This window comes from Benincasa hispida, chromosome 8 (genome assembly GCF_027475165.1).
Source record: "Benincasa hispida cultivar pf3 chromosome 8, pf3_genome.v1.1, whole genome shotgun sequence".
In the NCBI taxonomy this organism is placed as follows: Eukaryota; Viridiplantae; Streptophyta; class Magnoliopsida; order Cucurbitales; family Cucurbitaceae; genus Benincasa; species Benincasa hispida.
Window position 1 is genome coordinate 54875312 of NC_143485.1, and position 10750 is coordinate 54886061.

The following is a 10750-nucleotide window of genomic DNA, read 5'->3' on the forward strand; positions in this document are numbered from 1 at the left end:
AGCACCTCTGTCATCTACCACAAGCTTCCAACGCATGCCATAATGCATGAATATTCTAAATGATAACACCATGCAATATCCAACATAAGGGTCTATGATGCCACCTACTTGCATGAGAGCTTAAGGTATTCTAACCATGCCATGTCCAATGCATAAGTCTTCTTTGGGTGACTCCGACCTCTTGCATTGCCTTAATATGTGTCCACCTCCTTCTAGGCTCATCTGATGCTTTATTTGGTTGAGCCACGTACTCCATTTTGCTGTCAATCTGACCTTGTTCTCCAAGTTTCCTCCCAATAACACATATGACCTCGGTTGGGCGCATGGTTGCCTCAACAACCCACCCCATGTGTCCATGGTGAAGTTCTCAATGCATTCTCCCTTAGCTTTAGTGGTTTGGTTCCTCAACTCAACTCATAGCTTCCCTTTGAACTTCAACCACAAGCATGCGCCTAAGTTTTTCTCATCATTCGTCTATCTTACTCACTATGCGTTCATCCTGGGTTTTAAGCTCTTCTTGGTGTATCTTTCTCCCAAGGGTATATCTTATGCTTCTATCTTGCTCCTCCTAGAGTCCCAATGGAAAGCTTGAGTCGTCCCATACGCCAACCCTAGTTCTCCATGCACGCACCATGTTCTATTCCTCAACTCTTTTTCCTCCTCTTCCTTCCTTGGTTTCTATTTTCCCTTGCTAGGCATAGACTTCCTTCCATACCTAAGGACTTAGCCATTTGTTCCCCTTGTCTTGCTTTCCCTTCTTGTATGCGCCCATTTATGCGCCCTTGTAGTCCTGGATACACCAATGGCTCCCTTATGCGTCCAACCCTTCCCTCTTTAGAGTTTCTTCTCTTGTGGTACCTCATGTTCTCCAACACTTAGCCAATTTTCCTTCTTCCAAAAGCCCTATGGGTTCATCAAGCTCTTCTATGCATCCATGGGGATATCTATACGCCCATCTAATTTCTCAACACATAGTTCACTCTTCTCATCTCATAGCAAAGCTTCCTTCTTTAGCCATCTGAGGTTGCCAAAAACTCTCTTCAAGATGCTTTCAAAGGCTCCTTATGTGTCCAAGTCTTCCCGTCCCACTTATGCTAGGGATTCAACTTTCACCCTCATAGAATAACTTGGACACTTAGCCAAAATTTGGGCTCTTAACTTACTATGCCTCCAACACTTAGATAATTTTCTTCTTCTAATGCCTAGTTGAGTAACTTAGCAAAACTTCTTCTCCCAAGGCTTGCACTCCAAGCTACTTTCTTCCTTCAAGGAATCCTATAAGGGTGAGGGTGTTAAAAATTCATCCCCTTTAAAAAATTTCGTCCTCGAAATTGGATCGTAACTAACTACGGAAGCTCTTTTTATTCATTTATTACCAAACTTTTACAAGTTACACTTCTACAAGTTACACTTGTATTTACATACATACAATTTTTTGGTGCTTTAATACTAGTAATCCTTCCAAGTTTTCCTTCGGCCAATCTAGACTATTTGGTGGGCAATCCTTGTAATGATGTCCCGACTGCTCACATTTTAAACACAGGCCTTCTCTTCCTTTGCGGTCTTTCTTGTGGTTTCTATTGCAATTCTGACAGGAAAGATTTGTACTTGAACTAGTCACTGCTCTCTGATGTTTTAGAAATTAGAAAAATTTTGGGCATTTCTTCCCTATGTGTCTTTCTTGCTTACATATATAACACCTGTTTGTTCCTCGCAAGCATTCTCCCATGTGGTTCTTTCCACACACCACACAGAAAGGGTTTTTCTTTTCCTTCGCTCCCATCTGTTAATTAGTGAATAAATGAACATAAATTGTCACAAAGTCAAAATAATTCATTCAGAATGCTTTCAAAGGCTTCTTATGCGTCCAAGTCTTCCCTTATCTCTTATGCTAGGACTCAACTCTTTATGCTTGGACACTTAGCCAAATTTTGGGCTCTTAACTTATTATGCCTCCAACACTTAAAAAATTTTCTTGTTTTAAAGCATAGTCAAGTAACTTAGCAAAACTTCATCTCTCAAGGCTTGTACTCTAAGCTACTATCTTCTTTCAAGGAATCCTATAAAGGTGAGGGTGTTACATACTTACTCCAACATCAAGGAAGGAGTAAATTCCGTCTTGTATAGTTGTGTTCCCACTTCCCAATCAGACGAATCTCCAAAATGGTAGGCTTATTGAGTCGGCGATCTATCCACTCTCACCCATACAAATGAAAGGACCATCTTCATAGATAAGAGTTCAGAATTGTGCTAACCTGGTTACCCTCGTCGATGCGGGACCCATTCATCTCCGCCACATTGAAGCGGACCATCATGTTCAGAACGTGTTCTTGAACAGATGTACCCTCCTCCATTTTGGATTTGAAGATGCATTTCAGAGCTCATGTCTGAGCTGTCCAGACGATTGTTCGAACATTCCCCGCAGGGACTCCATGATCTCACGCGCAGAGGCCATAGGCTTATGCTTCTTGGCCAAAACGTCGTTCAGAATGGCCAAGATCTAAGCTCGGGCCTTCTCATTCATTCGTGTCCATTTCTCATAAGCCTCTCAAACATTTCGAGTGGCGATTTGAGATGGAATAGGAGAACACGCCTCCGTAAGGACGAACCTCAGATCATCGATGATTAGAATGGTATTTATCGTGTTTTTCCAACTAGTATATTTTAGCCAGTTAATTTATCGACACTTAATAGAGCTAACGTGCCTGCAACCATTTTAACGTTGCTAAAAAAACATGAACAAACTTAATAAGTCTATGGATTACCACTTTTAACACCAATTTTAGTTTTAGCAAAATAGTTCTTATGTATCCTAAGTGAAATGACATCTATTTTGCAATGATGCCCCAGCGAGGCAGGACAAAAGTCATCGATGGGGTGAACATGTGTCCCTTCATTGGGATGAGACATTCTCAACCATTAGACAGAAACAACTCTTGTAAATGACTCTAACAGTCACCATTTTTCGATCCAGAACTGTTAACCTTTAATAGTTCAGCGTAAGTGTAACCCCTCATTTTAGGCCCTATAGTCCCGTCCTAATGCGCCCGCCATAGGAAAAGGGCAAATTAGGACTAGAGACTAAAACGATCTTATCCTATATAAGAGATCAGATAAAGAGTGCAAAACTACCATCCTTTAGGGGGACACTCCCAGGGTGCCTCGAGGCGATGCACAAAACATTATCTAACCTAATGAGAGAGACCGTGGGATATGTTGTCACACATCCCGCTCCCAATAACTATGAACATTCTCTTCATTCACCTTGGTATTGACCTACCCAAACACCATCCTTTAGGGAGACACTCCCAGGGTGCCTCGAGGCCGAGGATAGATCTCACGGTATGAATATTAGGGAGAGACATGAAGAGGTTTAAGTGAAGTATCATATACCCCAAGTACCTCCCATTGAATGTTCTACCTAGGGATTCATTAACTTAAACAATCTGGCTACTGATTTTATCTAAGTGTGAGTTTAATTTGCTAAAAAACAACTCTTGTCTTTGATAATTAAACAAGTTCGAATCAAATCCCATTTAACACTTTAACGAACTCTCATCAAAATTTGCATGCATGCATCAAATCTATCTAATTCTCCTTTCTAGGTAGATTCCCAGGTAGGGGTGTTCCATTTCCGTCAGCTTAAGTACCCCAGCCTAGACAGAACCCGCCTTAGTCAAAAGATCCCTTATAGATAGATTTGGTACATATTTAATCTTTTATTAGTCAATTTAATCCTATTAAATTGATTAAAAGATTAAACCTTTTCTAATCTTATTAGAATCATGATCTTAGGTCTATCTCCATCAAATTTTAAAACTCTTTTAAAACATGATTCAAGCCTAAGTTTGCATGCATGTCTTTCTTATTGATTTTAGTTCTAATTCCCATTATAACACTTATAAAAGGAAAAAACCATAATCATCCACATTGCTAAGCTAGACTAGGTATTTATAACTCTTATAAATTTAACCTATGTGTCATGCTTCATTCAATGTCCATTCATTACTATATATAACTCTTATATAAAAAGTAATGAACTAAGCATACATGCTTCCATACACCCTTATACTATAACACTTATAATATAAAGATGATGAATGAATATGTTTAATGCATGCACAAATACAACTCTTATATTATATGATGCATGAACATGCTCTTAAGTGATTTAATCATGAAAACTAATATATTATAACTCTTATAATATAGAGATGATGCATGATAAGTGCATAATCTATGGTGGGATTTAAACTATATGGCATACTGACATATAATAAAAACATACATCTCATGTACATTCACCAAAATTAATGGACCAGGATGATTAGCCTCAAAAAATCAGAAATAAATCTATCTATTACATTAAACCATCAAGTAAACCGGTTCATCAAGCGAACTGGGTCTTAAACCGCTCGGGCAAGGCTTTCTTTGTGATCGTCTAGCAACGTTGGTCGAGCAACCACGATCATGTAGCAATGATTGAGTGCCTTGAACCATGTGATGAAGCATGAAGGCCACTCGATCGTGCAACACACCAAGTTTAAATACAAGTCTAAACAATCGTGTAGACGACTACTATGCTATGAAGCATGATCATCTAGACGATTGAAGTGACTATGCGATGAAGCATGCTATCCTACATGATCGCTTAGTGCGTGCACCTACCTTTCAATGAGTATCCCATACCCAACGATCGTTTAGCCCCATCGTTTACATGTTCTGACCAACTCTTGGTCTTCTTCTTCCTCGAAGTAATTTTCATCTCCATGCCTTGAAGCTTCATCATGAACGACTCGAACAAACTCAAACACTTTGAATTACAGACTTGATAGCAAGTTAATATGCCCAAAAACATAAGGGCTCTTATAATTAACTTTGAAAATGTAAAAGAATTCATTAACCAGATGCAATCATCCCAGAAACTCCATTAATCCACATCCACAAACACATTTAACACTTAAACAGAATGTAGACATGCTTAAAACCATCAAGAATGTAAATGCAATTCTATACAGTAATGGATTTGGAATATCAAAACCTGGCTCTGATACCAGTTGAAGGAAATTTAAACAGAGATATCCATGAACGGAAGCAAGATCTTTCCAAGTCCATTGTGAAAGAATTAAATACATTCACAAACATACAGAACAATTATGCATCTTTAAGAAAATTACAACATGCTTTCTTAATCAAATACAAAAGGTATTGAGAGACATACCCTTGAAGAACAGTTCTTCTGGAATTCTTTCGCTCTCACTGTCTAGTAAAAACTCTTGCTCTCATAAGTAATCGAACAGTTATATCATGCTCTCGTGAGGAATCAAACAGTGATATCTCGCTCTCGTGAGCAATCAAAATCCTACTCTCACTGTAATCATCCAGCCAAATCTCGCTATCATGTTGCAAACACAAACGGTATGATCCTCGAACGACAACCCTCGACACTACCACTTGGAAACCTTGGCATTTTTAGAGTGAGAATCCAGGAGGTGTGGGCTCTATGTGAATTTGGTAGAGGGAAGGAGGAAAATGATCGAACTACACGATCAAGTAAGTGGGAGAAATGTCTATCGCATAGATTGAGAGTACTTAATCGTTTAGTAATTCTCGCTCTATCGTTTAGTCTCTCGTGAGCAAAATGATTAGCAAATCGATAATGAAGCGATCTCTTCTCTAAAATGAAAACTCTTTTCATTTTTATCCTTCAACTATGAAAACTAAACATAACCTCCCACTTTCATGCACGGTTAAAAGAGAAACCACCCACAATTATCATATAATTGTTTTATTATAAATAAATATAATAACTAATTTATCATATTATATTTATAACCTATAGTTTTAATATCACATCATATGTAATATTTAAACCATAGTTATTTTTCTCCTTTATTTAATATAAATCATATTTATATTAAATTTCTCCAATTAATGTATCTCATACATCAAATCAATTATATCACATATAATTGAACCAATTTAATTATATCATATATAATCAAATTCCCTTTTGTTAATTTGAACACTTCAAACTAACCCAAAAACTGATTCTCAACTTGAATCCATTGAGCTGCCAAGGGGATCTTATGGACCTATAACTTGAAGTTCGAACGGTTCGTGAATAACTGACTAAACTCTTTAATCACGATATCCACCATCTGTTAACTATCGGGTACTCCACTAAAGATCGACAGTTACATTCTTCTCACTACATATATATTTATGTGTCCATTGGATATAACTAGTCAGCAGTATGATAACCCTTCACAGATCGCTTGTAAGTACAGCTGGGCCAATTTACCGTTTTCCCCTGTAGTTACATTTAACTCCTTAAGTATCATTGATTTCTCTAGTGAACAATACATCATAGTCCTACTATGAGTGAACACTTCTCGGGCCATGAGAAAGTGTGTAGCCCACATCGTTCAAGTCCCGGAATCAACCTTTAAGGGAGCAATCTATCTACTTACCCCTGCTTTGGGGAATGAGTGAATTTCTTCTTGTGTAGCTGAGTTCCTAGCTCTTCAATCAGATGAATCTCCAAAGTGGTAGGTTTGAGTCAGCAATCTGGCCACTCGCACCTATGCAAATCAAAGGACCGCCCTCATAAGCAGAAGTTCCCAACTCACTCAGGATTAAGATCATGTTACCTATGGTCATCCTAGTGAAATGAAAGTCTCTATCATGAAATTAAGGAACTCTTATTCAAGAGTACTTACGAGCGGAAGCGGATCTTTCCAATTCATTGTGACAGAATTATCGCATGTACATTCAAAACATACTAATATGCATTTATCATGCTAAAGAGATCAAGAAATCATACCAGATGAGGATTTCTCCTTCACAGCGAATCTGAAACCCAACCGTCTACCTCAAACAATCACCACTCAGACAGAAGGAAACAGAGAAGACAACACCACTCAGAGCCCTCAGTATTCTTGGAGTAAGAATCCAAAGTGTGGGTTTTGTTCGGATTTGGTAGAGGGAAGGATGAAGAGAGACCATACACAACGATCAAGCAAGTGGGAGATGCGGTCGCCTATCGCATAAACAAAATGCTTGATTGTTCAGGTGAAATATACGATCATGTAGGAAAAGTAAGCAGTCATCTAAACGATCGTGTATGAAAAGGTAAAAGATTGTCTAAACGATCGTGTAGGAAAATGGTGAACGATCATCCAAACGATCGCGTAGGAGAGAAAAACTAAGCGATCGTCTATACGATCGTTTAGTAAATATAGGGAACTAAACAATCGCTTAGGAAAAAGGTAAATGATCGTTTGGATAATAGTGCGTGATGGTGTAATCGGTATGTGATCGCTTAGTAATATCATATATGTAAGTGATCGTGCAGTCACTATCATATAGGTATTAATTTTAAACGATGACACTATCTTTTCGCAATGTCCACACACCCCGAGATCAACACACCGTCAGTTATTTATAATGCACTCATCCATTATTTAGAACAGAAGAGGTGCCTTCCCATTTCCTTTATAACCGTCCAATGAATGTGATCTTATCATATTCATAACATATAATTAATATCATATATTAATTATAATATTTTTCTCTACTAAATATAAATCATATTTATATCTAATTTTCTCCAAATTAATGTATCTCATACATAAAGTTAATTATATCATATTTAATTAACTCGTCCAATTATATCGTATATAATCGAACTCACTCTTGTCAATTTGAACATTTCAAATTGACCCAAAAACTAACTCTCAACTTGTATCCAAGCTACCAAGGGAGCCTTATGAACCTATGGCTCGAAGCTCCAACGGTACGTGAATAACTGACTAAACTCTTTAGTCACGATATTCACCATCCGTTAACTGCAAGACAATCCACTAAAGGCTGACAATTGAACTCTTCTTACCATAGATATATTTTTATGTCTATTGGATATAACCAATTATCAGTACGATGACCCTTCACAGATGCTCGTAATTACAGCAGGCCAATTTACCGTTTTGCCCCTGTAATTACATCTTCCTCCTTAAGTATCACTGATCCCTCTAATGAACAATACAACATAGTTCTACTATGTGTGAAAACCTCTCGGACCATGAGAAGGTGCATGGCGCCATATCGTTCAAGCCCCGAGATCAGCCCTTAAGAGAGCAATCTATCTACTTACCTCTACTTTGGGGAAGGAGTGAACTCCATCTTGTGAAGCTAAGTTCCTAGCTCCCAAATCAGACGAATCCCCAAAATGGTAGGTTTGAGTCGGCTTTCTGGCCACTTGTACCCATACAAATCAAAGGACTGCCCTCAATGGCAGGAGTTCCCAACTCACTCAGGATTGAGGTCATGTTACCTATGGTCATCCTAATGAAGTGAAGTCTCAGTCATGAACGGTGTTATGTGACAAGACATTAACACTTCAAGGTCAAGTCTTATACAAACTCTTTGTATAGGACGCCCTCGCTCGCATGTCCACTACATGAATGATCAGGATCAGACCATTTGTGACAAATCACAACATTTGTAACAATTCCACAAAGCGGGTCGTGTCCGTAGTGTTACCAGGATAAGGTTTCCCTCCTATATTCATATACTACATATCATTTTGTTTATCACTTAAGACATGATCCACTTGTATGTCATTACATACATGCTTAAGTTACATAAAGACAACCAAGGATATTAAGTTTATTGGTTTGTGGTAAAATGAAAAAACATATAGATGTGCAAAGTCAAGTATTGAAGTAAATATCATTTATATTATACATCACAAGTGTTTGTACAAAGTTGTTTACAAACTACAGGACACGAGACTTTAAGGCACAAACCCCAACATGAACAGCGTTATATAACGAGACTAAACATTTCGTGGTCCAGTCTTATACAAACTTCTTTGTATAGGACACCCTCACTCGCATGTCTCCACATGAATAATCAGGATCAGACCATCTGTAGCACTTTATAACACTTGTAACATCTACAAAGCGAGTCGTATCCATAGTGTCACCAGGATAAGGTTTCCCTTCTTTATCCATATACTACAGACCATTTAGGTTATCACTTAAGGCATGATCCACTTGTATGTCTCCACATACATGCTCAAGTTACAACGATAATCAGGGATCTTAGTTTATTAGTTTGTGGTTATTGCAACTAAAATATCCCATATTTCATAGACAACAGTGAAGAAAATATCTCATATTATTACATCACAAGCGTTTGTTCATACAGGTGTTTATAAACTACAGGACCCTACGAGATTTAGGGCATCAACCCCAACAAAAATAAGCATGCTTGTCTACTGAAAGGAAGGGAAGAATAAATGGTACTAACCCTTGTAGAACTCTTTCTTCCCAAAAAAATCCTCTCTAAATGTGATGTACACAGAAACTGCTCCCTCTAACAAAAACAACATGAATACGACAAATTTTTCCAACCAATAGGACACCACCACACGGAACCTTTGCTATTCTCAGGACAAGAGATCAAAATGTATGGGCTCTTTAGTGTTCTTAGGAGTAGGGAAAAATAGAGAGAATTGAGAGAGGTTGAGAGAGAATTTCTTTTGATTATTTTCACGTTCTGTTCTCATTCATTCTATATCCTCAATACAGGCTAATATGCAGATGGAGAGGGAAGGAGTTAATTAACTCCCACGTGAAAAAACCACCCAATTAACTAACCTTTAGTTAATTATCTATATAATATGCATTTTATGTTGGGTTGTATCTCCTAAAACTCATTGTTTGTAATGTAAACATATTATATTATTAATAAAGATGTTATTGACGTTTATTCAATAAAACTGTTATTCAATATGTGAATTGCACTTGTAAAGTCTAAATCCAATAAACTAAAGATCCATGGATATTATATGAATACATGAACTTTATGTGGAGACATAAGAGTGGATCAAGTTCAGTAAATAGCTAAAATGGTCTATGATATATAAATAAGGTTGGACACTTTATTCTAGTAACACTATTGGATGCGTCCCACTCTGTAGTTGTTATAATTTGTTGTAAAGTACTACAAACGAAGTGATCCTGATTCGTTCATGTATTTACATGAGAAGCGGAGGCATCCTATGCAATGAGTTTGCATAAGATCAAACCAAGAATTAAGTCGTTTTTCTTTATAACATTGTTTACTGTTTAAGACTGACTATTTCAAAGCAATGACCTAGATAACTTGACCTTAATCATGAGCTAACTACGAACTCTTGTTTATTTGGGATTATCCTTAAATTTGCATGGGTGAGAGGTTGGCTCAACAGCGTCGACTCAATAAGCCTCCCATTTCAAGGGTAAGACCGGGAAGATAGCTAGGGACATAGGGTACAAGACGAAATTCACACATACTTGCTTTTATGGATAGTAGAGAAGTTGTTCCCTTAAATGCTGACTCCGGGTCTTGAACAAGGGGTTCCACCCTCTCATTGGCCCGAGAGGGACTTGGTTTAGTGATTGGATCACAAACCAATTGTTCATTAGAGGATCAGTGGGACTTAAAGAGCAAGATGTAATCTCGGGGGTAAAACAACTTTTGACCCAGTCGTTATTACGAATAACCTTTGAATGGTTGACTTACTTATCATGGTTATATCAAATGAACACATAATATATCTACAGTAAGGGGAGTAAATTATAGGCCATAGTAGACAACCCTGTTAGTTAACGAATGTTGATTAACTAAGTTAAAGAGTTTGATCGGTTAGCCTCGGATCATTGGAGCCCATGATCTATAGGTCCATCAGGTCTCTTTGCTA